Raw genomic sequence first — 26885 nt, forward strand, 5'->3', positions numbered from 1 at the left:
TCAGCAGCTAACCACTCTCTGGTTGACAGGCTGCACCGGGACGACTGTTCCACGGGAAACTCGCTTGGAGATCAAACCAAGTTCTGTTATTCTCCATCTGCTTCACAACAGTCCTCTCCCGCACTTGCCAGGATGCAGCCATTCGAGCGCACCTCTCACGTACCGTTTGCGTAACTGCCGCCCTCTCTCACTGGATCCCACACTGGTTCAGCTTCTCACTGGAACACGCCCTGCTTATATGGCGCTTGCCCATACCGTCCTACAGCTGCTCTACTCTTTGCCATTACCACAAGCCGTGTTGTCAGTCATGTGTCGTCCTCATTATATCCACCTCGCGGTATCGACGCGGACCTTAACCGCGTCTGAGGACGGGAGTGATGTAGCAGATCCTGGACGACGAAGCGCCGACACTACCGCGCGCCATCGCACAAGGCAGTCAGTTTTATCGGCAACGCCATGGGGTGATGCCACGGGTTGAGAAGCTCCGCAGCAGATACGGCCCTCCGGAACATTTCATCATCGCCGAGCAGGACTTATGCAGAGGAACACCATCTCCTATAGACACTCCTAGACTATGAGTACATGACAGCGTACAGAGTACAGTGCTGCACATGGTCCTATGCTCTGCTCTTTTTTAAGTACGGATTTCTAATTTTGTTGTGCATTTTAGGTCTTCACAACTGTCTAGACTATCAGGCGGAACGAAACGCTCGGAAACTAGCCCAAGCGGTATCCTGCATATACAATTTCCTTACACAGCAAAAGTGAACAAAACGGCCAGATAATTCGGGCAGCATTTCCGCTATAACATAGTTTTCACACTCCTTTCTTGCCCTACATTTGTTGCCCTACTTTTCTGGCATTGGCGAAGAAATGACTTACGCTGCTTAGCTGGGTGATGAGGTAGATATCGAGGATAACGGCAATACTTGTGATGGCAATGTAGAAAAGTAGAATTTGGTCGGCTGTAGTCTGACCTGCAAGAAACAACGCAGGACTAACAATGTCACGTGACAAAACAATAGAGCTATTGAAAACCTCGAAAAAATCGCAAAAAGACGCATAATAATGTAAGCTATGCTCACTTATTAGGTGGCTCCTCGAAGGGAAAGGTTTAATTTGTAGGAAGAAGTTTTCTTTCCTAACATAGCCGTACACCGCCTCAGTGAGGGACAGGATGTCGAACACCTTGATCAACAGACGTTCCACAATGAGCGCGTAAGATAGAGTCTAGACTAGACTAGATACAATGAGGATATCAAATAGGCTCTATCAGCTAGGCCTATCTCCTTCAAGATAGGCTCTGTAATAGTTTTTCAAATTGTGCGTACTCACAAGGAGGAGGACAGTGAGTGTTCTGACCCATCCAAGTGGTAGAGCAGCAAACCGGAGTGGTACCTGCAGACAGGAGGTCAAACCTGAATGCGCTACGTCGCAACACACGCCGCAGACGTCAGTGACGGTGGGTGCTTCCACTACCAACTATTTAAGTACATTTCTAGCTGCCTGTGCGTTACCTGAAATTTTAAAATATATACCATACAGTATGCCTGAATTCTGTGCTACAGTATTTCATGTCAAGTAGCCACCCAAGAAGCACACAATATTGGGCCTATATTGGCTGGTCATTGGCGATACGGGTCCAATATGGGACCCGTTTCGCCAAGATTTTCCCCATATTGGCTGAAAGTGGGCAATATGGGCCCCAATTGCCCACTTTGAGCCAATATTGGGAAAATCCTGGCGATATGGGCCCCATATTGCCCGCGTACACCCCATATTGACTGAAAATGCACAAAATGGTACGTACCCGTGTTGCACAAATGCCCAAGAAGCACGGCAAGATTGAACGTTAAAGCGTGTGGAAATACCCAATTCAGGACATCGTTACATCCAACAACTTCCCGCAGATGATACACACTGTTCGAAACAGTCAACGTACTTGGTAATCCCAACGTTCGCTAGAATTCGACAACTCAACATTGCACGTTCTGGAAATAGCCGCCATCTTCCTTCGCGATGCCAATGCCAATCGGTCGAGCCGACTTAGAGCGATCGGGTTGTTTGAGCGAAATCACGCGTCCTACAGCTAATGGACATGCGCGACAGCTCGAACGGATGTTTCATAGGGCTAAAATGTCGCTGGTTGCTGTAATAATACCGGAATTGCGGCAGGTCAAGTAAAAAACACAATGTGTGATAGGAAGCGATGGCTCTTCTGTAAAGTTAGACGCTTTGAAGCTGCTGAAAGCAGTGCGAATTGCTCTTGCGTATGTCCGTCACCGTCACGAAAGTGGTTCGCTCCTTTGTAGTCTCGGAGCGGGTTGGAAATTTTTAGTTCACAGAATATTGCGCCCAATGAAGGCTTCTGAGGAATCTTTGTCGTCGGAGCAGTACCGCTTGCGGTGCTGTCCTAGGAAGATTCTTTCTTGATATTTGCCATTGGTAGTTCCGTGGGTCTGCTTGTGTCCTTCAGCAAGGCGGGCGTAGTTTTTCGTTTTTTTGGGGGGGCGATGTCGTGTTTCTTTGTTGTTGTTTTTTTGGCAGTCATCTGCAACGTGGATCAGTTAGGTCCGCAGGAATAAAAAAAGCAAAAATCAGAGAAAAGTATTATCAGTGGTGAATATTAAACAGGATAATGCTTCATACACGGACTCCCCGTTGGTGTTATACAGAAATATTGGCAATATTGGGCAATATAGAAAATGGGCTTGCCAATATGGGCAGCCCATATTTGTCCAATATGGAGCCTGGTTGCACTCCCCATATTGGTCGAATATTGGTAGCCCACATTGGACCAATATTGGCGTGCTGCTTGGGCAAGTACCCACCCGGTAATGTGGAGATAAAAATAGGAAAATCGCAGTACATACTCCTGCCTCTCGAGGAGGCTTACAGAAGAAAGTTAACAGCCTACAAGTCAAAATGCATGTAGGGTAAGGTGGGACAAGATGAGACACGGGGCAAGACGCGACATCATGGGTTCCACGCCGCCTTTCGCAGAGACTCTTTGCTCCGTGTGCTTGAAACTTTACTGATAGGTCACTTTACTGATGTCCACTTTACTATACCTGAGTATTGGTGTTTTGGTTACTTTTGCGTGGAATGTAAAGGCCCGCAAAAAAGCCGCAATTTTCTGTAGTGCTCTTTCTTGTCATCTGTGCAGTAGCTTCTCGCAGATTACTCTGTCAATGTAAGTCCACATCTTATTTCTTTATTCAGTTGTCTTGATCTAGGCAAAATATGGGCATTCTTGGTTACCCGGTGTTTAACAGAAAAAATACTGAATCCGATTACATGCACGGGGAAGGACGCGACAATTTAATGTAATTTAAGTTCACTATAATTTCAATTTAATGTAATTTAGAAACTGATAAGTCAACTATTAGGTAGCTTTATGCATGTTCCTCAGATATTTCTTTTTTGAGTATTGCCTCGCATTTACCAGCAAATTTTCCTGTTTGTTGAGATATTTCTAGGAAGGCAGCAGCGCACTGGTTTAGAGTTCGGCGGAGCGGGTCCTAACGAGGCGCAGCGCACGGCCGCGCATCGCGAGCCATCGTCGGTGAGTTCATGGTACAACGGACACTCGGCGAAGCGCGGCGTGGCAGCAACGCGCGTTACGTCAGCCGCCGTCGGGGGAGTAGAGCAATGTTCTACATCTGGCGGTGGCCAGCGAGCTGTGTACGGCGCGGGCTCCGGTGGACTCGCATTTCCAAACATGGCGTCGTCCATTGAGCCTTTGATCGAAGCTGTTAAGGAACATCAGTGCTCATATAATAAACGACGGATGGATTATAGAGACAAGCAAAAGAACGAGAACATCTGGGAAGACGTTCGACTTTCTTCTTCAATTCAATGTCCGTTTTGGGGGATACCAACCGTATTACAGTAGCACAAACATACGATGGGAACACGGATTGTCTTTAGTCGGATTCCAACACGCGGGTACAGTTGCCAGATATGACTACTTTCCCACTACGAAATGTGAAAATCTCCGGAAGTGTTTTCGTTGCGCTGTGCCGAATCGCGTCAGACTATGATCCCGGTAGGATGAGGAAGCGCGGCGTATTGAACGCTGGCTATCGGCGCGCAACGTGGGCGGCGATGGGCGAAGACTACGTCGGACCCTAAACCAGCCTTTAAAAGCGAGCGACCAGCGACACATCAGACAGGCGGTGCCTTGTTTGCAAAGGACGGTGGAGGGAAATAGCACCGGGTTCTCTGTGGTTGTATTGCAGATCATGTGGGCGGTGTTCTTAAGGGTTCTGTCAAGGTGCTTGGATTCCAAAACTGATTTGTATAGCTCATTACCACGGCATATCTCATCTTGCGCCACGCAATGTACCGACTTGCCCCGAGAGGCAAGATGAGACAATCTTCATTTTTGAATGTTTTGTTCTATATGGTTTATTTTAGAACCGGCTACATCGGTTCCGAATTACCTACCAGAAGCTGTAGGCCTCGGTAGTTTTTTTTGTTTGTTTTTTTACCGCGAAAAATAAAAATTCATATTCAATTGCAAATTTCTGCCTCATCTTGCCCCACCTTCCCCTATACGCATAGACTGATACCGGGCGATGTGAACTGGGCGTGTGGATACGTCCGGAAATAATGTTCTGCATTAGCACAGCCTTTCGCACGCCCATCGAAGCGCATGTCGCTATCAAGCGACAAGCGCTGTCACGCTTGTCGGAAGTGCGCAGGATATGTTGAAACTGATAATCAAGATGTGATTACCCAACCGAGCGGTAAAACGTGGCAATGTACAAAGCACACCGAGGAGCACTTCAGACCATTTTTCTCACTACGTTGTCCTTTGTGTCTACATCTAATACAAATGATGCCAACTGCTGATTATTTTAGTACAGCGCAGAACATGTGCAATTAGCCCAAAACTGACAGACGCACGTCAATCTATAGTGGACGACGCGCTTTAGCACTGGAGTAGTTGAATAACCACAAACACCCCACGCCATTCGTCCACGCCATTCGTAAACAATGAAAGTCAGTGTTGCCTGATGTCTCGAAACTGCCTTCAGTTTAAGTTGTTTATGGTCATGTCTAACGGAAGTTTGGGAATCCGTGTTATGTGTGTGTTGGGATATGTATCATGTCAGGGTCTTCGTTATAAATCTGTATATGTAATTGTGCTTTTCGCTGCATTTTTAAGAAGTACTTAAAGCAGGGTGTAGAACCGAACCCGAACCGAAAACCGTACCCGAACCGTTATTTTTGCCGGAACCGAACCCGAACCGCAACTTTCATGACATTGTTGAACCCGAACCGGGGCAGCACCGGAAAGAATAGAGGTAACCGGTTCGCAACAAAACGGTTCGGACATAAAAAAATCGGCATAACAGTTCAAGTGCCTCTGCATCCCCGAACGAGGACACATATATGTCCTAGTGTCCTCCTATTAAAATACACATAGTGTCCTCGTTGCACATTGGGACGAATCACGGATTTCGCAAATTTTCACCTAGCAGTCAAACGAGGACATATAGTACGTATGCTTTCAGAGTATTCTTTAACACGTTGAAACGCAGTTGTCCTTGTCAGCGGCGCTGCAAGCGCCCCACGCACGCGCTGCTGCGTCTGCTCTTCACAGAGGTGGCGCCACGTGGATGAACGGGCTCGCCGGTCTTCCCGAAAGGTCAAATGCAGGGCAATTTTAGGATATGAGTTAGTACATTCTGTATATTAAGCGTCCAACATTCCCCTTTACACGTGAACACTAAAAATTAAACAAGTCAGAAACATGAGAACTGGAGAAGGAGCGTGAGCAGAAGAGTGCCTGTTTGATTGGTCGTCGTTTGTGCAGTAAGTGTAGTTCTGCTTACTGGTAGTGCAGTTCTTTCGTGCCACATTGCGTTCGCGTTGTGTATTAACTGGTACACTGCTGTGAGCTCGGACAAAGCAAGGCTGGCAGACTAATCTTCGACATGCTTCAGTACGGTTGCAGATCGAGTCACGCTGCGAATGCAGTGTGCCGGCAGGTACCGCCGTCTATGTAAAATGCTCTCAGGGATGGACAGTGTTTAAATGCACTGTAAATAAAATAATATTTAAAATATAATTACATGTATTGATATTTTGTATGTAAATATAGACTACAAAAATGTCTTTATAATTATATTTAAATACTAGCTTTCGGGTACTTATTCTTGTAAATACTTTATATATAGAATGTACTATCTCATATCCCAAAGTTGCCCTGCATTTGACGTTTCGGGAACAGGGAGAGTTTCCGGCGCAGTTATGCCGTGTTTGCGCCAGCACGCGCACGCGAAAACCATTCTAGATGACGAGTTTTTCACTGCTGTTACGGAAAACGGTCGCGACAACCCAATTTCCTTGTTGTACGAAGCATCCTTGTCAAATCTAGTACAAGCCTTTGTTCATCGGCACCTGTAGAGATGTTGTTCTCCTTTTCGAGAAATTTATAATATTAAGATCGCCATGATAATCTAACACATAAATGTTATGGTTACTTGCTGATTTGTTGTTATAATCATCATTATTTCTGTAATTCCAGATGCCATCGTCCTATGCCATCCGGATGCCATCTTACAGTGTCTATGGTAGTAGTTACGGCATTTAAATACCGTATCTAGATTTTGTATTTAAATATCTCACATTGAAAAGTATTGATGAAGAGTATTGAAAGACCCATATCAACAAAGTATTTTGTATTTATATTTAAATACTAAAAAACATCTATTTATGCCCATCCGTCCCTATTGTAAATGAACATCAGAAAATTCTGATGTTTCTTGATTCTTGATGTCACATCAAGATTTTTTGATGTGACATCAAGAAGCATGAGAACTTTCTCGTGTGACATCTAGATTCCCAGATCTGACATGAAGAAACATCAGAACTTTCTTGTGACACATCAAGGTTTCTTCATGCTCTTAGTACATGCATCAGGTGTCTTGATATGCTTTGATGCCAGCATCAGGCGAACACCATGTCGCTTCATGTCACAGCAGAAGGATGTGATGCCCCGACAGCATAAGCAGCTTTTCAATTGTTCCATGGCACATTAGGTGTGTGCGATGTACACGATCGCACACAGTCAAAAAAAAAAAAGTGTAGCATTTAACCTTGCTTTCTTTGGTTATAAAAAGAAAAAGAAAAACGATAAAGAAAGGGCCTGCAACACAGTGAGTGCACTTTTTTCTTATTCCATCGATCTCTCGCTGTCAGATTGCACTTCCGCTCTGTTGACAATCATCACTTTCACATGGAGGGCCTGGCCCCCTCCGAGAAGTCTACCCTGCTGACAGTCAAGATAAAGGTTATGAGGGATATCCGACAAATCGTATGCTTCATGCGAATGAACATTTAGAAAAAAAGACAGAAAGAAAGCATGACACGGAATCCCATGCATCGCGACTGACCGCTGGGGCTATGCTTATCGTCGCCGTGCTATTCATGGCTCCTTTACGTGTATCCTGTGCGTTAGAGGATCCAGAATTTTTCTTCGGGGTATAGGGCTCCGACCTTGGACAACATGCTATACACATGCGCTACCTAAAGTCAATTGAAGCGCTATATATTGACAGAAATTTAGGGTGACCAAGCCATACCTCCCCTCTTAGGTCCACGCCTGATCCGTGTATGAACCAATTCAGAAATGTGAAAATCAACCCGGTGTAGCATCAATTCTTGATATTGTCGTTTTACTTCGTTATTTCGGACTCGCGTCCACGAACCGTCTACTTCCTAAACCCGTACTTTGTTTTATTGGGCTATCTAAATTAGAAAATACATGTTCTTATAACACCTTATTGAATGCGATGTATTCCTGGAATCTCTCATTCGGGTTTCTCTGTAGCGCGTGACGGACTCAGAAGGTGGGAACACTCTCGTACGAATATGATGATTGCGGTGTTCATTCTGTGATGAAGTTGCCTCTTGATATAAGGAGCTTTTCCTTTTTCTTTTCTTTTTTCTGACACCGTTGGAATCTGTGTGAGTTCATCTTCAGATTTGGTTTGGCTAACCTAACCTGACCTAACCCAACCCGACTTAGCCTAAAGTGTCACGAGAAATCGCGAACGTGTTATGGGGTTTTGGTTGTTTACTGTAGCTTCCAGAAGGCGCTTACCTCACGTTACAGACGACATGAGGGCATGTTTGTCTTCTTTCTCCCAATCTTTACTCCGTGTCTGCCAATGCACTCCTCGAAGTTGCTGTCATATTTTGCTGGCGGTGCCAATACCATTGCTGTTTCATTGCTGCTGAGAGCTGAAGCTGCAGTTCGCCATAACAACTGGACGGTCTATGGGACAGTGACACTATTATTCCCAGGAACTCATGTTTTTGGTCCTGTTGACTTGTAACATCCGCAGGAAAAAACTAAAATTTCGTTCACTAAAATTTCGCCGCACACTTCTAGCTGTAACGGACGCTTCTGGTCGCCGCCGGTAGTTAGTTCGCGTAATTTCGAGAGTTCCAGCAAGTCTAAAGCGTTTTAGAGGCTTTGTATTGTTGTTCCATGGAGGTACAAACTAAGGAGATGCCCTAAGCGCCTCTACGAATGCAAGCGGGCGTGCTGTGACCCGCGCATGGCCATTGTGGTTAGTTGCCCCACACACGTGACCCATAAATGTCACTGTGCACCCATACGTCATAAAACATGGCGTCTTCCATGCCCGCGGCGAATCTTACCTGAATACAGAGACGAGCCCCGGCTGAATAACTTGCTTACGCTTTCATAACATGTTTGGAGTTAGAAGTTATCATACCCGTTGAAACACAAAATAGACAAGCTCGGTGTGGAAGCAATGGATCACTGAATCGCTAGAAGATGTACGCACGTCATTGTGACATTGCTTGGGTTTTCTTGTTTTGCGGAACTTTTGCTGTGATTTATAACGCAGCAAATGTTGAAACATCACACAGCCTTCAAAGTATTGTGCAAAAGGACTCCTTGAAGGTAAGAGGATTGCTGAAGATGAGGTTTGCTAAACTCCCAAGCCTCCGCGCAGGCTGCCATGACACAGAAACATGTGGGGATCACGTGACCGGGCAACTAGATGGGCGTGGTATTGCCAGGAGCAACCGCTAGAGGAGTCCCACTGCCCTCCGTGCTTATAGCCATCTCCTAAGTTTCTTACCTCCATGTGTTGTTCTAACTTGATGGTGTCGTTCTTGCAACTCGTCTGACATTGCAACTGACCGTAAGTGGAAGCGTTTCTTCTAACGCGAGCAGACCAGTCAGTCTCGTTTGAAATGTCAAAGAGTGAAGACGCTGCTCAGGATGTGAAGCCAAATCGTTCTTCGCCAGGATTCTTGCGATTTCGGGTGTGTAATTGATATAACATTGAAGTAATATGTTCGACTGCGCCATGCATTCTCATTGTCCGTTTTACTTGACTTGGAGGCGATCTGCACAACGACAGGGAGATAGAACGCCAGGTGAAATCGTTAATGATTGTATGCTTCGAGCAGACGATATGTCATATGTCTCTACACTTGGCTGCATGGGTATCCTATCCTGCCATCGTGTTTTCTGGAACGATATTTCTTGCAGGTTGAACGTGTATGACGCAGCGGCCTCCAGCAAGAGAGACGCAAGCACCGTGTTCAATGTGGTGAGGACTCTTGTTCAACATGACAATGCTTAGAAGTGCTTTTTCGGAAGAACGGCAGGTTGGACCGGAAATGAGGACCTAGGTGTGCTCTTTTTCATTGTTGTTCACCGTTCGACCTATACCAATTTTGTGCGTACCAATGCGTGCCAATGAGTTCAGCGCTCAGGTGTGTTGATGATAAATGGATATGCGTTGAAAGGTACAGCTGCCCGCAACCTTAACTTGAACGCCGCTTCGCGTGGCGGAGAAAGAGGAGAGACACCCTAGTGGGATACAGCTGAACTATTAGGAGGGCGCGTTTCGGGCTGTTCCACTCGCGTGTAGGGGTGTTTGGTTGTTGCTGAAAGGCCTCGAAGGCAGGCGAGCGTTGCTTTCTGAAGACGCCGTTATCGGGATGGCGATAGTTTGTAGTGCTTATGTGAGATGTACGCTCGATGATATCGGTAATATCGGCGATATTGGAGGTATGGCCGCGTTGACAGCTAAGAATGAGTGTGTGCACCCGAATGGGTTAGCAATGATGTCGTATCAACTCGAGACGAAATAGACGAGGATAAAACAACTTTATTTTGTGATTGTGATAAGGAAGTTTCATCTCCTTGTGTGGCGATGCCCTGCACCATTGCTGATAGTAACATGGTAAAATAAGGATAGAAGTGCATTATACATTTATTTGACTCAGGAAATAATGAAATTAAGTGAGCCGTAGTAGGTGTGAGGCAGTGATCTCCGCACTGTAATGTAGGATACCGAAACGGCAATTGAAACAGGGTAACTTGTGCATTTGACAGACTTGACAGTCAGTACATCGTTGCATAAAGAAGATCCGCATATAGATATAACCTGTAGCCTGCATAAACTGCTATAACGTTTAACATAACAGTTCGGGGAGAAAAGTAACAATACAGTTCCAAAGGACTTGAAGCTCTTCACCCGGCGACGGCTGAACGCCCCAAACTGCTAGGGAGCATCTCAAGGCATGGGGTAGTCCAGGGACAGTCCGAATATGTACAAGGATATATTGACCGTCAAGAACACTTGCAAATGAAATGGAAAGGCACAAGCTGTCCTGTTTCAATTGCCACCTACTACGGCTGACTTAATTTCATTATTCCCTGAGTCAAATAAATGTATGACGCACTTCTTCTGATCTTTATTTCACCATGTTACCATCAGCAATGGTGTAGCGCAGCGCCACACAAGGAGATGAAACTTTCCAATCACAATCACAAAATAAAGTTGTTTTATCCGCGTTTATTTGGCCTCGAATTGATACAGCATCATTGCTAGTCCATTCGGGTGCACACAATCATTCTTAGCTGTCAACGATGCCATGCCTTGGATATCGCCGATATTACCGATATCATCCAGCATATCATCTGACATAAGCAACACAAAAAATCGCCATCCCGATAACGGCGTCTCCTGAAACCAACGCCCGCCTGCCTTCGAGGCGTTTGAGCAACAACCAAACACCCCTACACGCGGGTGGAAGAGCCCGAAACGCGCTCTCCCAATAGTTCAGCTGAATCCCACTAGGGCGTCTCTCCTCCTTCTCCCGCCACGTGAAACGGTGTTCAAGTTAAGGTTGCGGGGAGCAGTACGTAGTGGTGAATAAAATGATTTGTTGCAACTATCTGCTGCTTTGTGTGGGTTCTCGCCGGTAGTCATCTACCGCAGACATAAGGGGCTTTCTTTGCAGAAAGCAAAAAGACTGCAGCATTTTCAAGATTGCCATAACCAGCATCAATGCAGCTTTCATGCCAACATCAGCATCAAGACAGCTCTGATGTCAGCATGAGCCAGGGCAGCTCTGATGTTAACCTCATAAGAGCAACGTTGATGTGAACACCAGGTCTGATATGATTTGGGACACTCTCTTGATGTTAAAGGAGTATTAAAGTGGTATCTAACATGGGCAAAAACTGCTGTCATCTTGTAAAGCAGTGTATGAAAAGCATTCCCACAAAATATTTCTGTTCAAAGTTGTTCCACCACGGTGCAATTAATTTGGAAAATCGCTTCCGCGGTGACAGGCCGGAGCGCTCCAACTGCAGACCACACCCATTCTACTGTGACGTTGGTGGTAGAGAACCCCTCATTCGTTCGCAGGAAAAACCGTCTGCTACGAACATTGCGAGCTCTTTCTTGTTTACTTCTATTCTTTATATGATTTATATCACGTTTTCTAAAAAAAAACATATATGCAGCCTGAAAAAATGAGATTACGATCACAAGAGTAATATATCCGTGGCTTCTGTGCAATCTCATAATTCACAGTAGCAGAAAGCAAGCGATGGCGGCGGTATTGTGGCGCCACCTGTCAACCACTGAACCAACTGCACGGGGAAAACGGTCGGACAGGCTGCACACTGCCGCGAAGCACGGCGTTTTCGCTGTACACGCGCAGTTAATTTCGCACTGCGCCACTCGTTCTTCCCGTGGTGACGGCGGTCCCAAAAAATCGTGGTTGTGTCGTGAACAGCCTTCAAACCCTCCGTTTCGGACATCACGTAGCCGGAGAACGCATGGCGTCTCCGAAGCGGTAGCAGACGCTCCGGCCTGCGCGATGTTGCTCACCTCGATCATGTGATCCCAGGTCCAATGAGGAGCGTCCTTTCTGCTTGCATCACAAAGTGACGCGCGTGGTGGCGCTCATCACGTGCCTATCGTGAAGGCGAAGGAGGGTGTTTCGCGCAGGGAAGGTTCGGGGAGCTATTGCAGGCGTCCCAATTTCGCTACGATTTCACTAATTGTGGGAAAACTGTTTTCGGCCGCCTAACATTCCATACTGACCAAAAACAAACAAAATTGTGGGCCTCTAGACTGCTGCTTTAACGTCAGCTGATGTTAGCATCAAGACAGTGTCCCGAATCACATCAGACCTGATGTCGCCTTTTTCAATAGGGGTGAAAGCTGTCCATCTTATTAGGCTTCCTTTAAGTGTATCTTGCTGGCAATGTGCGCGTGAAAAAAGAGGTTCTCGGAAGAGAAGGTAGCAGGACTACATCACTTCATCGGCGTGGACGCTCTTTGCAAGACGCTCATCCATTTCTGCTTCCTCTCGCTAAAGGGAGCACCTGACCACTAAAAACGTCATTGCAGTAGACATAATTCCATTTTAAATTGACGAAGGTCCGCCGATGACATTTTTTGATTACAGTGAAAAAAAGAAAAATGTTGGAAACGAGCTTAAGTGAAGACGAAAGCAGGTTCCCGGAGCTTCCTACGACCAACCAGTCCACAGATGGAGAGGGGGTAAGGTGGCCCCGTCTTCGCGACGTGATTTTTTCTGGCGACTGTGCAGCATTACTGATGCCATTTCATTCGCCTCACAGACCTCAAAGCTAGCACACGTGAAGTGTGGGCACTCTAGTATACCTGTACTGAGTGAAAACAATGTCACTTTAAAGGAACGCTGAAGAAAAAACGCCAAAATCAGCAGATATGACAAAAATTGCACATTTTTTAGCGCTCATAGCTCCTTGACGGTAAGTCAGATATCCGTAAATGAAGTATGATTTTAATGTGCAATCTTTGTTCTATTGTTCAATATATAGAAAACCATTGTAAGCCGTTTCGTTACCGAAAGAGATGTCACCAAATTTAGGTGTGAGCAGAAAATTGCCCATTTTCGGTATGTCATACCTCAGCCGCTGCAAAACGTATTTCAATAATTTTGCGGTTACTGAAAGGCCAACGTATCCCGTAAATGTAGCTGCAAAAATATGTTGCATTATTTTAGTAGTGTGAACGCAAGCGAATTTTTCTCTGTGCACAGGTCTCGCCGTTGAGGCCTTGCACTCCGGCTCCACTTTCGAGTGGGACGCCATCGCGCGTTTCCCATTTCACAGGGCCTTCGGTCTCCCTTATGTTGCGCTGATTCCCGCCGCTGGCACTTACTTGTGGACACGTCCTCGTCGGCATTCTTATTTACGTGCAACCCTTTTATATGCCGTTACGAGACCAACAGCCGTGGTCTCTAGCTATCGCAGCGACTGAGAGTGAAATACTGACTCGCGATATGCAGCTGAGTATAGCAACAACTTTTGCAACAATTTTGTCAGATACTGAACAGATAGTACGCTTCAAAAAATTATGTTCTTGAAGTGCTACCAAGAGGGTTATTGCTGGAGGTGCCGTTTTTATTACAGCCGCAAAAAGGAGTAACAAAAAACTGTCCGGCTACAGTGCATAGATATCATATGCATCCCTGAGCCCTGATTTATTTGGTCAATTAGATAGGACTTGGTCAACAAGAGGAAGGTTGCACCACGCCAGACCAGGCGAACCCTTGTCGTTAGAATGCGTCACTCATTTTTCTCAAATAATATATGTCACGAATAGATGTCACGATAATTTCCTCCACAGATAGGCATGGTTCCTATACAATGTAGGCTGACAGTTTTTGTTACTTCTTTTTGCAGCTGTAACGGAATTTAATTTTTTAAAAATCGCACCTTGTGAAGCATTGACAAAACTGTTTCAAACATTGTTGCTATACTCAGTTACGTACCGTCAGTCAGTACTCCACTCTCAGTCACCGCGGCATAATAGACAGACACAATCTGTTGGTCTCGCAACAGCAATTAACATGGTTGCACTTAAATAAGAATGCCGACGTGGACATGTCCACAAATAAGTGCCAGTGGCGGGAATCAATGTAACATCAGGGAGACCAAAGGCCCTGTGAAATGGGAAACGTGCAATGGCGTGCCACTCGAAAGGGGAGCCGTAGTGCAAGGCCGGAACGGCGAGACCTGGGCAGAGAAAAAAATTCGCTGCGTTCATCCTACTAAAATAGTGGAACATATTTTTGCAGGCGCATTTAGGCGATACGCTGGCCTTTCAGTAACCATAAAAGTATTGGAAAAAGTATTACAGCGGCGGATGTATGCCATACCAAACATTGGCAATTCTCTGCTCCCACCTAACTTTGCTGACATATCTTTAGGCGACGAAAAGGGATAGAATGGTTTTCTATATCTTGAACGATAGAGGAAAGATTGTACATTAAAAGCAAACAATCATTTACGGATATCTGACCAGCCGTCGAGGAGCTACGGATGTTAAAATATTTGCAATTTTTGTCATAACTGTTGATTTTGGCATTTTTTTCTTCAGCGTCCCTTTAAAGTGACACCATTTTCACGCCGTAGAGGTATAATAGAGTGCCCAGACTTTGCGTGTGCTAGCTATGAGAGCTGTGACGTGAATGAAATGGCATCAGTAAGGCTAGCATTTAACTTGGGCAGTTTAAGAGTTGAATTTCCGAAATTCATTTTATTGAGCTTAACCTTGAGCGCGTCACTCTTGGTGATGACAAATTTGCTTACCGCACGAAAGCTGCTTGTCCCATGTATGTTTGTTTTTGTTTTTCTATCGCGTAACTATCTCATAAAATTCTACTTAGCAGTCAACTTAGTCAACTTTAACTTAGCAGATTATTCATGAAGTCCATGCTTTTCTGCTTTTGGTAACTCTGGTCACATCAAAGTTGTCTGCGCATCTTAGTCCCCAACTGACATCCGATGCCAAATTCCTTTGTGACGTTTTCCGGATGCACCGAGTGCGGAGTGATATTTTTACGCAACTACATGTGCGCAACTTTTATCGGTATATCAAGCGTATGTCATGCTAGTAGTAGGAGGGGGTGTCCTATTAACATGGGGTCCAAACTACGGCACCCCTGTCCCCGAGCCCTGCGCGTATTTTTCCCCGCGCGGTGCGTGTGCGGAGGGTTGTCCGCGCGATTATAACATGCAGAGACATGATTTTTGCGCCTTGGCCGACCTTTTTCGCGTTTTTTTTCCCACGACCGGTGGGCGGCATTCGGGTGGAGGCTCTTACCGGTGCGCTGCGTGCGCGTTTACCCTCTCACATTTTTGAACTGGGCCGCCGACTTTCGTCATTTTTTACATGCAAAGGATAGCCATACACAAAAGTACAAGTGAAAATATATTTATTAAAGTCATTAGTGTCAGAAATTATGTTATGACTCTGCGCGAATGGGAAAAACTTAGCGAAAAATCTGAACCAGAACAAACACAATACACGTAACAAAGAATATACTTATTACAGGTACAATACAATAGCATTGAATAGGTATCACAGATCAAACACAATATTTTTTATTAACTGTAACCATACACACAAGTTTTCAATGAATCAGAAGGGATAGCACATTTCATCAAAGAAGATGTTCTTAATCATTACGATTACAATAAAAATTACAAGTTTTATTATAAAAAGTCTGAGATGTCAGAACCTGATAGATGTAAGTAATTTCGAGCACAATAGCTAAGTTTAATATTCCAACATGACACAAATTTAATTAATCAATTTCTATTGAAGTGAATAGTGCAGACATAAGGCAATAATTCGAATCAACACATACCATTAATATAGAAACGATCACCACATTTAATCAAAGAAGATATTCTTAATCAATATGATTACAAACAAAATTATAAGTTGTGTTATAAAAAGTCTAATATTCCTATACGTGAGAACCATCAGTGGAATAGCGGGAAGTTCTGATAGTTGTATGTAATTAACTGTGAACAGCAGACACCCTGGAAGACTATGGGACACGAACACAAGAGGAAATAAAATCTATACCACTACAAAGAAGATATTCCCAATCAAAACAACAGAGTAATCTATCATTCAGAAAATCAGAAGGAAAAATCAAACTCATCAGAAAATAGACATGTTAAAAATGAACTTCACCACATAGCACGCTCCTAGCAAACAAACAGAACAAAGAACGACACGAACACAAGAGGAAATAAAATCTATACCACTACAAAGAAGATATTCCTAATCAAAACAACAGAGTAATCTATCATTCAGAAAATCAGAAGAAAAAATCAAACTCATCAGAAAGTAGACATGTTAAAAATGAACTTCACCACATAGCACGCTCCTAGCCAACAAACAGAACAAAGAACAACATGAACACAAGAGGAAATAAAATCTATACCACTACAAAGATGATGTTCCTAATCAAAACAACCGAGTAATCTATCATTCAGAAAATCAGAAGAAAAAATGAAACTCATCAGAAGGTAGACGTGTTAAAAATGAACTTCACCACATAGCACGCTCCTAGCCAACAACCAGATCTAATGATATCTGCCCTGCGCGTTGAAGACAGGTGCCGATTCTAACAAACACTACGAACCTTGATGGAGGTATCAAAGACATAGAAAATATGCACTGTTTTCACTCTTTTCCTCAAAGCTGGGAGACTTTATGTCTCCCTGTACTATGTGACCATAGCACCGCGCATACTTTATCGCTCAAAGGGTTGGGGGGCTATATTACTTCGTCCAGCAAACGGGGCGCTCTAGAGGTCAGATAAGAGAGTTCAAAGGCGATATATTTTATTGTGCAGCGCAAATAGATGCGGATATCGCTCGCGGGGATCACTATCTTTTCGCATCCTTTCCTTGAAACGGAAATCTTTCGTCAAAGTGGTTGACAAGTAGACTAAGTTTGTACAGATGCGATATTGTTCTTTAACATGTAGAGAAAGTCCAAATTATTAAATGGTAGCAACAATACTCAATCAAAAACGAGAAAAAATTTAATTACATCAATTTTTGTAATACTTGCAACAGAAATTTCTAATAAACCACACAGAAATATCAGATGTGAAATGCAACTCAGGGTTATGAGGCATTCCCATCTTAGAGGTACTTACTTATGTTAATCGAGTGAACAATTGAAACAAATACAAGACAATAATTATTTCGAGCAGTAAGTTCACAACTCATAGAATATCAGTGGAGTGAATACTTGAAACAAAATCAAAACAATAATTCTCACGACAGGTGGAGATTATAGCATTCTAAACCAGATAATAAAATTTTAATCAATAAAATAAACATAGATATGCTTTTATTTAAGTGTAGATGTGCACTTGAAAACAGAAGAGACAATTGCTCTACATTGAAAAGATGGACAGATTTTGTACTCGATACCATAAGTCATGGGAAGATGTGATAAAAAACTGCTTCGAAAAGGAGGAGCCGCGTAACGATTTCATTATCGCTGCATATCAGTACGTCCTAGACATGGTCATATTCGGAGAAATGGTACAAACTACAGAAGTGAATGTGCAAGACTTTATATGCCAAATCTACAATACTTATAAAAATATCTGCACATCAACGTCGGAAGGGCCACTGGGATTGATGTCGGAGTTTTTGAGGTTTGCCAACGAAGAATTGAAATACACTAGACCAGATGTAATTGTAATCATTGCAATGGGCATTGCGTTCATCAAGAAAGCAGTCGGATCAAATTATCATATACAAGCGGTCTATATCGCACGATTCATTATGGATTTGTTGAAATTACACATATCTGAGATGGAAAGTACATAAAATCTTATCACGTGATATGTGCCACTACCACGGCAACGCAATTATTTTCTTCTACCAGTCAGTGATGTCGAATCAACAGAAGTTCAATATTGTCGTGTATGGTCTGATGTATTATCACCTGTTGAAACTCAACAAACATATCAATTGCAGTGGACCACCGGACGATTTTCATCTAATACTCTCTTGTACGCCATTCAAGAATCTTCATACAAAGAAAGGAAACATCAATAAGAGACTGTGCAAGTTCATCGCGACAAAGTGCAAGATGTTGGAGCAACACAAACACGGCGACAACATATCACCTGCGTTAATGAACGCTGGATTCAAGCGCCCCATAATCAGAATAAACTACTTGATGTCTTCGGAATTCATCAATCAAGACAACAAACGAAAACGTCAGAGTTTGCAATAGAACTGTAATTTATCGGAATAAACAAGCATATAGTTGAAATAATAAGTGTATTCTTTGTCATCATTGTAATGTATTCTACACATCGCAACGAAAACAGCTTATGATTAGATATATGATAAGAATTCTCATATGGAATGAGACCTGACCACCAAATAGGTTTTACTCGACTACACTCTGTACAAGTTCCACACCCGAAGGATAGAATTGCCGGAGAAGGATCGGTCAATTTAAAGACATGATACATCAGTCTATGATTACAAAAAGGATCACTAATCTCATGTGAAAACTTATCATATTTCATGAATTAAATTCCACAGTGCATGTATATTTCTCAATCAGTTGCACTAGCCCAGACATAGTAAAAGAAGAAGAAAAGGCGTCTTTGACAAGCAACCTGATCGGAGTGCGAAAAGAAAGGGTCACCCGCGTCCTCGAAGACGTTTCGGCAACACGCTGGGCCACGTTTCCCCAATGCCGTACCAGAAACGGAACGCGATTCTGCGCCCGACGCATTAACGCGGTACCCCACGCGAGCGTGTTGCTTTTTCCGGAAACAGGTTCGTCGACGCGGGTGACCCTTTCTTCGAGTTTTAAGTAAATTTTCGTTCGGAAAATATTCGTAACTTTTAATATCCACGACATAAAGAATTCGCATTATGTTATAGTGTATACAGAAAATATCAATCCATTCGAATAACTTCTCTGACATCGTGAAAGAGTGCTCGACAAAGTGAGCGACCTAGAGCTTGCGTATTGTGAAATTACACGTTCTACAACACTGATCATAAATCGCAATACCTGTTCAAATTCTAATTAAACTCTTACTGATGTGTGGTAGTCATCACTTCTCCTGAATGTGAATCGATAAATTTTAGCAATTAATCCAGAATCAAATAACTTGTATAGCATGTGTGAGTATATGCACAACTTTTTAATCTATATCTTTAGAAAAATGCAAGAAATAGCGTGCAGTTTTGACTTTGAAAATTTAAAGAAGAAAATGATCTTTTGTGTGGAATTTGCGTTTTACAACGTTTTGAGCTAAAGACTTATAGAATTAAAGTATGGCCTTTCCATTTGTAGTGCTCGGATGCTATGACACTAAAATAATGTGATAGTTTTTCTGTATGGTTACTGGAACTACGTTTATGTGTGACCTGCGCTGATCTGGTTATTATAATTAATATAACATATATTCCATTGTGTTTATGCATAGCGCTCATCTTCATTGTATGTTGGTTAAGCACTTCTGATGGCGGTTGTGTAATCCGCTGCTCCCAAAATCTGATTGCCACTTGGAAATTATGTCATATACGTTTGTGTGCTGTGTGTTACCAAGACTATGTGATCAGAAATGTAGACTTGACCTGCACGTCATGCTCGTAAAATCTTTCGTTTGCATTGTGACATCTGATAATATATTCGCTTTCCGCGAAGGATTCGTATTATCTCCCAGGCACTGAACCAGAATGAGATTGTAAAAGTCGATGACACTGTGTCTCGAACGCTTTGACTTATCCCGCCGCAATCAGTTATCTTGCCTTATTTCCCGTTTTGCCCTATCTTGGATGGCTCATTTTTCCTATCCAGTCATACAAACGGACAACTGTGCTGACAAAAATATTTATTTATTTGTTCCGCACTCCAATCGGGTTGCTTGTCAAAGACGCCTTTTCTTCTTCTTTTACTATGTCTGGGCTAGTGCAACTGACTGAGAAATATACATGCACTGTGGAATTTAAATCATGAAATATGATAAGTTTTCACATGAGATTAGTGATCCTTTTGTAATCGTAGACTGATGTATCATGTCTCTAAATTTCAATGACCGATCCTTCTCCGGCAATTCTATCCTTCGGGTGTTGAACTTGTAAAGAGTGTTATCGAGTAAAACCTATTTGGTGGTCAGGTCTCATTCCATATGAGAATTCTCTACACATAGTGTGGAATATTCGTCTCCTTAGCAATCTTCAATCTAATCATAAGCTGTTTTCGTTGCGATGTGTAGAATACATTACAATGATGACAAAGAATACAATTATTATTTCAACTATATGCTTGTTTATTCTGATAAATTACAGTTCTATTCCAAACTCTGACGTTTTCGTTTGTTGTCTTGATTGATGAATTCCGAAGACATCATTCTGATTATTAGGCGCCTGAATCCAGCGTTGATTAACGCAGGTGATATGTTGTCGCCGTGTTTGTATTGCTTCAACATCTTGCACTTTGTCGCGATGAACTTGCACAGTCTCTTACTGATATTTCCTTTCTTTGTATGAAGATTCTTGAATGGCGTACAAGAGAGTATTAGATGAAAATCGTCCGGTGGTCCACCGCAATTGATATGTTTGTTGAGTTTCAACAGGTGATAATACATCAGACCTTGCACGACAATATTGAACTTCTGTTGATTCGACATCACTGACTGGTAGAAGAAAATAATTGCGTTGCCATGGTAGTGGAACATATCACGTGATAAGATGTTATGTACTTTCCATCTCAGATATGTGTAATTTCAACAAATCCGTAATGAATCGTGCGATATAGACCGCTTGTATATGATATGACTGACCGACTGCTTTCTTGATGATCCGACTGCTTTCTTGATGAACGCAATACCCATTGCAATGATTACAATTACATCTGGTCTAGCGTATTTCAATTCTTCGTTGGCAAACCTCAAAAACTCCGCCATCAATCCCAGTAACCCTTCCGACGTTGATGTGCAGATATTTTTATAAGTATTGTAGATTCGGCATATAAATTCTTGCACCTTCAGTTCTGTAGTTTGTACCATTTCTCCGAATACGACCATGTCTAGGACGTATTGAAATGCAGCGATAATGAAATCGTTTCGCGGCTCCTCCTTTTCGAAGCAGTTTTTTATCACATTTTCCCATGACTTATGGTATCGAGTACAAAATCTGTCCATCTTTTCAATGTAGAGCAATTGTCTCTCCTGTTTTCAAGTGCACATCTACACTTAATTAAAAGCATATCTATGTTTATTTTATTGATTAAAATTTTATTATCTGGTTTAGAATGCTATAATCTCCACCTGTTGTGAGAATTATTGTTTTGATTTTGTTTCAAGTATTCGCTCTACTGATATTCTATGAGTTGTAAACTTACTGCTCGAAATAATTATTGTCTTGTATTTGTTTCAATTGTTCACTCGATTGACATAAGTAAGTACCTCTAAGATGGGAATGCCTCATAACTCTGAGTTGCATTTCACATTTGATATTTCTGTGTGGTTCATTGGAAATTTCTGTTGCAAGATATTACAAAAATTGATGTAATTAAATATGTTTCTCGTTCTCGATTGAGTATTGTTGCTGCCATTTAATAATTTGGACTTTCTCTACATGCTCAAACAATATCGCATCTGTACAAACTTAGTCGACTTGTCAACCATTTTGACGAAAGATTTCCGTTTCAAGGAAAGGATGCGAAAATATAGTGATCCCCGCGAGTGATATCGACATCTATTTGCGCTGCACAATAAAATATATCGCCTTTGAACTCTCTTATCTGGCCTCTAGAGCGCCCCGTTTGCTGGACGAAGTAATATAGCCCCCCAACCCTTTGAGTGATAAAGTATGCGCGGTGCTATGGTTACATAGATAGAGACATAAAGTCTCCCGGCTTTGAGGAAAGGAGTGAAAACAGTGCATATTTTCTACGTCTTGGATACCTCCATCAAGGTTCGCAGTGTTTATTAGAATGAAAATTGTATATTGGTCGATTTTATGATGGTTCAATGATAGATTATTTTCCTCTGTTGTTGTTTACATGTCGCCGCGTGTTCCTCTGTTTTTCAGCCTTAAGTCTGTGCTATATTGTAATATTTCGCCTTTTGATAGATTGATTAGCTATTATTTCTCTATGTGTCGGATGGTGCGTAGGTTTGGCTCTCTATTAATTGTAGCTGTTGATTGTGTTGTTTCTCGTTATTTCCTTACGTATATGCTGTTCACTGCAAGAAATTAAAAGCTGAGTAATGTTGGAATATGAAACTGAGATTCCCTACTGCGCTCGAAATGTTATGACAGATATTCACGCTATTGCAATGATGGTTCTCACGTATAGGAATATTAGACTTTTTATAATACAACTTGTAATTTGAGTGTAATCGTATTGATTAAGAATATCTTCTTTGTAGTGGTATAGATTTTATTTCCTCTTGTCGTTCGTGTTCCGCCGTCTTCCATACATCTATCGGCACCTGTCTTCAACGCGCAGGGCAGATATCATTGGATCTGGTTGTTGGCTAGGAGCGTGCTATGTGGTGAAGTTCATTTTTAACATGTCTACCTTCTGATGAGTTTCATTTTTTCTTCTGATTTTCTGAATGATAGATTACTCGGTTGTTTTGATTAGGAACATCATCTTTGTAGTGGTATAGATTTTATTTCCTCTTGTGTTCATGTTGTTCTTTGTTCTGTTTGTTGGCTAGGAGCGTGCTATGTGGTGAAGTTCATTTTTAACATGTCTACTTTCTGATGAGTTTGATTTTTTCTTCTGATTTTCTGAATGATAGATTACTCTGTTGTTTTGATTAGGAATATCTTCTTTGTAGTGGTATAGATTTTATTTCCTCTTGTGTTCGTGTCGTTCTTTGTTCTGTTTGTTTGCTAGGAGCGTGCTATGTGGTGAAGTTCATTTTTAACATGTCTATTTTCTGATGAGTTTGATTTTTCCTTCTGATTTACTGCATGAGAGATTACTATGTTGTTTTGATTAAGAATAACTTCTTTGTAGTGGTATAGATTTTATTTCCTCTTGTGTTGGTGTCCCATAGTCTTCCAGGGTCTCTGCTGTTCACAGTTAATTACATACGACTATCAGAACTTCCCGCTATTGCACTGATGGTTCTCACGTATAGGAATATTAGACTTTTTATAACACAACTTATAATTTTGTTTGTAATCATATTGATTAAGAATATCTTCTTTGATTAAATGTGGTGATCGTTTCTCGTTTTGATATGGTGTAACTATTATTTCCCTACATGTTGGATGATTGGTTCTATATTAATGCTATGTGTTGATTCGAATTATTGCCTTATGTCTGCGCTATTCACGTCAATAGAAATTGATTAATTAAATTTGTGTCATGTTGGAATATTAAACTTAGCTATTGTGCTCGAAATTACTTACATCACATATGTTTACAATAAAACTCGTAATTTTGATTATAATCGAATGATTAAGAACATATTTGATTAAATGTGCTATCCCTTCTGACTCATTGAAAACTTGTGTGTATGATTACAGTTAATAAAAATATTGTGTTTGATCTGTGATACCTATTCAATGCTATTGTATCGTACCTGTAATAAGTATATTATTTGTTACGTGTATTGTGTTTCTTCTCCTTCAGATTTTTGGCTAAGTTTTTCCCATTCACGCAGAGTCATAACATAATTTCTGACACTAATGACTTTAATAAATATATTTTCACTTATACTTTTGTGTATGTCTATTCTTTGCATGTAAAAAATGACGAAAGTCGGCGCCCAGGTTCAAAAATGTGAGAGAGTAAACGCGCACGCAGCCCTTCGGCCACGTATCGCCCACCGGTAAGAGCCTCCACCCGCGCGCCGCACGCCGGTCGTGGGAAAAAATACGCGAAAAAGGTCGGCCAAGGCGGAAAAATCATGTCTCTGCATGTTATAATCGCGCGGACAACCCTCCGCACACGCGCCACGCGGGGAAAAAAACGCACAGGGCTCGGGGGCAGGGGCGCCGTAGTTTGGACCCCATGTTAATAGGACACCCCCACTCATGCTATTTGAAACAAAGTTTGTATGTTTACCTGCACTCCTGTGTAGTTGTTTGACTGGTTGTCGTGTTCCAGTTGCAGTATTATGTCCTGTGCTGTGTGTGCTGTCTGCGATTCTTGTTCTGTAGCACAGAAATATCCTCTGTGTCTTGGAGGAAAACAGCTCGAACGGCCACACAGTATGTGACAATGCGTGCACCCTCGTGCATCCGCGAACGCGTGCCCCGTGACATGCAAGACATGTCTTCATTCTACGGCCTAACGCTTTCCTCTCGGTTCCGGGAGAGAAGTGGCATCTGGAGCCATTTTCTTCCCAGAATCGAAAGGAAAGTGTCAAGTTCAAGAATCCATGCAGGCAGGTTTTCTATGTCACGCGGCACGCATTGACGAGTGCTCTCAGCGGTATGGCGTGCCAGACACAGGAAGTGTGTCTTTTTGCCGCTTAGAAGATGCGGCACCTCTTGCTGCGTGCTTCTGGCGCTGTGATGTTATAGTGAGAGTTAGCGGTACGCAATATACAGCTCTGTCAGTGATACATCGTGTCGCATCAATGGGTGTCACAACAATTAAAAAAATGGATCTTATTCAGCGTCGCATGTCTAAGAGTGTAAGCCACCAAAACCTACCCCAATTATTGGATGGCGTCATAACATACAGCCCAAGATTAACTCAGGCCAGCTCGAGCTACTCAGACGACTCTACCGATAACCGGTCGGTACTGGATAGGTGCAGGTAATGACGTCACGGACGCTGTGGTCTGCCAATCGCACACCGTTTTGTCCGGACCTCATCAGCTGTTCTCCCTCCGACTGGTTTATTTATGAACAGTGTATCAGTTTCCTTTTTGTGACAAGACTTTTCAATGTAAAGGGGGGGGGGGGGTTACACCCACAATTGGTAGCTTTTAGAAAATGGAAAGCGTGTGCAACCTACACGAAGCTTTGTTTAAGAACGCACCCTTTCATCGCAGCTTTCACTAACTGGTATCTAATGAGAGCTAGCCTGAGCGGTCGTTTCTCTTCCGCTGTATCTGGCATTAGCGTGAGGGAGAGCTGTGCTCAATTTGCACGCCGCGAAACGACCACGTTTCATATATTTCTTTCAGCTATTACCAAAGTAGAGGGAAACATGTGTTGCTATGCAATGGGGCAAATCCGGCGTGCGCTTTGCTTCTTCTTCTTCCTCGTCTTCCTCCGCAGTGGCGCATAGCACGAGGCAATTGGCCACGGATCGTGACATGAGGGCCCAATTAATGACGGTTATGCGAAGCGATGAGAGGATGAAATGAATGAAATGACTGAATAAAAGATGGGCGGGGGAGCGGAATGACGACCTGACAATCTACCAAAAGACAAAATGGAAGATGCCGACAGTGGAATATCCTGGGCGCGGAACGGGACGGCTAGGAACATGGCGCGTTGGGATGAGTAGCGTGAACAGTGGAGGAAAACGCGTTCAATTGTTTCGTCTTGCTGGCAATCAGGGCAAAAAGGAGAGACAGAGCGGCGAATTTTATGGAGGTAGTAGTTCAGCTGAATGACCCGACAGCGAAAACGCGTGAGCAGAACCTCCATTCGCCGCGAACCACAAAGGAAAGGGTTCCAGCCAAACTCCAGGTGCGCTAGTTCAGGCCGCGCGCGGAGCTGCTGTTGGAGGGCAGCAGCTCTACGGAGGCTGTCAAACCTTTTGTACATTGCGCATAGAACCGTAGGGATCAGGGGTAGAACAACGAGGTGAGTACATGCGACGGCTGCACGCGCAAGAGAGAAGAGAGTGGAGCCAGGTAGAGCGACATCGGCAAGGCGGAAGCTGGTGGAACGTCCGGCGCGGAGCTGTGCTATCTCGGGGTCGGCCGACTGCTCTTGAATGATAATGTCTGAATGATAAAGTGCGGCCCTCCAAAAAATTCCGGAAGTGTTGAACGGCGGAATAGGCTGCTAGGAGCTCCTTGCCCAACGCACTGTACTTTGACTGCGTTTCGTTTAGCTTGCGTGAGAAAAAGGCAAGATGTCTTCTCGTGCCGTTGACCTCTTGCTGTAGCGCAGCGCCTATAGCGTTGTTCGACGCATCGACAAGCAAGGACGTCGGGGCGCCGTGCACGGGATGGGCGAGCATGACTGCGTCTGCCAAGATTTCTTGACGGAGTCAAACGCAGTTTCGGCCTCGTAGCAACAAGGTAATTTTGATGAGTGGCGGGGTGTCTTGAGGAGGGTCTCAAGAGGGCGGACCAGGACAGCGGAAGAAGGAACAAAACGCCTGTAAAAGTTGGCCTGTAAAAGTTGACTAAGCCCAAGAAACGGCGGAGCTGCTCGACAGAGTCGGAGCGGGGGAAATCGTAAATAGCCTTAACCTTGTCGGGCAGGGATGATACGCCGTCGGTTGAAATGCAGTGGCCGAGGAATTCTATTGATCTCCTGCCGAATTCTGATTTCTGAACATTGATTACGACCCCATGTTCTTGTAGGCGAGTGAAAACTTGGCGTAGGTGGTCTGCATGCTGCGCTTCGTTCGTGCTGGCTACTAGTATATCATCGATATAAGCGAACGCAAACGGGAGGCCTCGTAGAACGGTATCAATAATTAGCCCTAAATTAGGTGGAAATTGGCGATTGATGAATGTTTGTTTAAGTTCAGCTAGATTTCTGCTCAGGTCGTCGCAACTGGAGCAGATACGCCTCTACCGAA

The 26885-nt window shown here is 43.3% G+C and overlaps 1 long non-coding RNA gene across 1 annotated transcript in view; it reads right to left on the reverse strand.

Moving 5' to 3' along the window:
- Positions 1–888: 888 nt before the first annotated feature.
- The window catches only part of LOC135392996 (uncharacterized), a 28963-nt gene continuing 2966 nt past the window's right edge, over positions 889–26885 (reverse strand). Inside the window, exons 2-4 of the long non-coding RNA XR_010422363.1 lie at positions 1336–1398; positions 1086–1188; positions 889–977 (exon numbers count right to left, since the gene is read on the reverse strand). This is a non-coding gene — a long non-coding RNA (uncharacterized LOC135392996). The remainder of the gene's footprint in view (positions 978–1085; positions 1189–1335; positions 1399–26885) is intronic.

Source organism: Ornithodoros turicata, chromosome 4 (assembly GCF_037126465.1).
Source record: "Ornithodoros turicata isolate Travis chromosome 4, ASM3712646v1, whole genome shotgun sequence".
In the NCBI taxonomy this organism is placed as follows: Eukaryota; Metazoa; Arthropoda; class Arachnida; order Ixodida; family Argasidae; genus Ornithodoros; species Ornithodoros turicata.